Source organism: Tamandua tetradactyla, chromosome 1 (assembly GCF_023851605.1).
Source record: "Tamandua tetradactyla isolate mTamTet1 chromosome 1, mTamTet1.pri, whole genome shotgun sequence".
In the NCBI taxonomy this organism is placed as follows: domain Eukaryota; kingdom Metazoa; phylum Chordata; class Mammalia; order Pilosa; family Myrmecophagidae; genus Tamandua; species Tamandua tetradactyla.
The window spans coordinates 72,347,177-72,350,364 of NC_135327.1; the positions used below are offsets into that span (position 1 = coordinate 72,347,177).

At 42.4% G+C, this 3,188-nt stretch overlaps 1 non-coding gene across 1 annotated transcript; it reads right to left on the bottom strand.

The window, feature by feature from the left end:
• Positions 1–1,077: 1,077 nt before the first annotated feature.
• Positions 1,078–1,184, bottom strand: LOC143652514 (U6 spliceosomal RNA). Its single transcript, XR_013160737.1, has one exon. It is a non-coding gene; the product is annotated as a U6 spliceosomal RNA (small nuclear RNA).
• Positions 1,185–3,188: the final 2,004 nt, after the last annotated feature.

Here is a 3,188-nt window from a genome sequence, read left to right on the forward strand (position 1 = left end):
ATGATTACAGATCCCACAAAATAATCCCTTTCTTAGAACGTAGCTCTTTGTGCTGGAAAACTTAGGGAAAGGGAGCAGCCTGGGGAAGGAAGATAGCCCACAGGTATTGGGTTACCTCTAACCCATGTGAACTCAAATTATTCCTCAAGAATCCATGTCCCAGACCTGGAGCCTTGGCAAGTCGGGCCTACACAGTTAGTTTGGTGAAACCTCATTGCCCATGTTGATCCAGGTCTACCTGGCCAGAATCCAAGGGCTTCTGCTCCTACGTCCTGCCTTCACTACTCTTCCTAGGAACTCAGGACCTTCATTCAAACAGGCCTCTAGAAACTAACCTATGAATGGTACATGGCACGGGCAGTTATTTCAGGGTCACTTCACTCATTCTACTTGTTCCTGCTTCTTTTCTGTCCTCAGTTCTCAGCTCGTGTTCCTATTTATTATCCCAACCTACCCTTTGGCTGCCATTTGCCTTGATCCTCTTCGATTTCAGTTCTTTCTCCAGGACCTTGCAGAAAGGGCTGCTTCAACCCCACAAAGGTGATGGAAATATTGAACACAGTTGACAAATGAGATCCTCTAGAATCTGCACTGTGATGACAATGTCACACAGTCACTTCTCCCACCATTGTCACTGGTTCTCTCTCTCTCCTGGCTTTCTGGAAATGCCAGTCAAAGAGCAGGAGTCTGGTCAAAATTTGAGGCATTGGGTGGGCAATTGTGGCTCAGTGGCAGAGTTCTAGCCCGCGGTGCTGGAGAACCAGGTTCAATTCTTGGTGCCTGCCTATGCAAAAAAAAAAAAAAAAAAAAAAATTTGAAGCATTCAAGTTAAGTGGACTGTGTTGCAAATTCAAAACATGACTGCTTTTTTCTCTTTTCAACTCCTTGGAGGTCTCTTTATATATTTGTATTCAAGTTACGTATATTTGTGGAGTTAGGTGTCAGTGGGATACAAATAGGGAAGGATGAGATTGTCTTTGCCCCACAGAATCTCTTTCTCCTCTGCATCCTCCTCTCCCCTTTTGTGGTAGATTGAATTATGTACCCCCTCAAAGGGCATATTCTTTTAAAAAAAAAAAAAAAATGGAACGCTTCACGAATTTGCGTGTCATCCTTGCACAGGGGCCATGCTAATCTTCTCTGTATAGTTCCAATTTTTGTGTGTGTGCTGCCGAACCAAGCACAAAGGACATGTTCTTAATATGTGTTCCTGAAGGTGTGAATTCATTGGTAAATGGGACCTTTTGAAGATATTATAATTAGTTAGGTTGTGGCCAACTGAATCAGGGTGGGTCTTAATCCATATTCCTGGAGATCTCATAGGGAAAAGAAACAAAAAGCCAAAATTCAGAGAAGGCTACACAGGGAGGAGCCAAAAGTCAGTGGAAACCAGAAAGAAGAGGGACATGGCCATGTGACAGGAAGCAGAGATGCAAGCCAAGGATTCCAAAATAAGCAGGTAGCAAGCCAGCAGCAGAAAACCAAAGACCTTGGGGAGAAGGCATGGCCTTGCCAACACCTTGACTTTGGACTTTCTCAAGCCTCAAAACTGTGAGACAACTAATTCCTGTTGTTTACGCACAAGCCAGTTTGTGGTCTATATGACAGCAGCTATGGCAAACTAAGACTCCCTTAAAGGGGAAGATGTCTTTCATAAGGGAAAAAGTAAACGTCAAAAATTGAAGCATAAACAACTTATTAACATTATGCTTTGGAAAATGATCAGTATTGTTAAGAGAAGAAAAGAAGGAAGAAGGCCAGAAGGGGGTTGATAGTGAACCCAGATGCCAGTCTTTCAGCACAAAGGAAGTTTACTCCACCAGAAAGGTAAATAAATATTGTGCACCATCTTTTGATCACATTTCCTATTCATGCTCACGTAAAAGTGAGATGACTTTCTTTGGAGAACTAATTTATACCTGGACTGACATTCAGAGAAGAAAATTTGCCCTATGCCTTCAAAGAGCTAACTTCCTGGGGAGAGAGACACCTACTCAGCTGAGAGTACAATTTCATCAGTGTTCTTATGGAACTATAAAGAGAGTTACTGAAAGCTCACTCTCCCTGAGTGCATCAAAGAAACCTTCACAGAGAAAGTTGCCTTAAGGAGCGAGTTTGCAGAGGAGGAAAGGAGAAAAGTATGCTAATGCACGCGGGGGGACATGACTCATGCATGGCTCAGAAATGTTGAAATGGAAACTGTTTAAAGAACTGTTTGCAATTCCATGTGGCTAGCGGAATAGGTGTGAGATGAAATACAAGAAGAACCTGGTATTGTCCTCAAATACCAAGGCTGGAAGCCATGCTGAGGACCATGACTAGGGGAGCAGGCTGTGGTGGGCTACGGTAAAAGTCCAAGGCAGAGAGGGGAACTGCCTCTCTGTCTGATGCCATGACAGCCTGTAGCAACCCAGAAGAGGCCTGGGCTTTCTCTCATGGCTCCCCTCAGGAAATGCCTTGATTGTTCCTAACAAATGAATGAGGATTAGCTTCCCAAATTATCACTGGAAAATCACCTCGCACGACCCTGCATTTTCTTATTCTAGAAAAAATACTCTACATTGTGAACATGTTAGGGTGTTGGTTTTACTTTCCTCAAGTTAGTGACCCAATTATATATCAGTCAGTTGCTATATCACTTAGGGTTCTCCAGAGAAACAGAACCAACAGGATGTGCGTACATGTACATGCACATGAACATATATATATATATTGCATGCACATGCATATACATATATACATACACACACATACACATACATACATGCATATGCACACACAAACTTATGCACATATACACACACAGACACATATACATGTGTATACATGCCTATGCATATATGCCAATCTTTATATGTACATATACATAAGTTTATTTACTTATAGGGAAGTGGCTTATGCAACTGTGGAGGCTGGCAAGTCTGAGTTCTAAGAGCAGGTCAGAGGCTGCAATTTCCAGTGAGAGTGATACAGAATCCTTGAGTCTTAATTCCTTAGGCGGGAAACTCTAGATGAGGGTGGAGACTTGAGTTAAAATTCCTCCTGATCTTTGGAACCTTTAGTTTTTGTTATCAAGACCTTCAAGTGGATAGATGAGTTCCACCCCAATTGTCTAGGGTCATCTCCTTTATTTCAAGTCAGTTGCTTGCAGATGCTGATACCATCTATGAAATGAAATACTTCCTCAA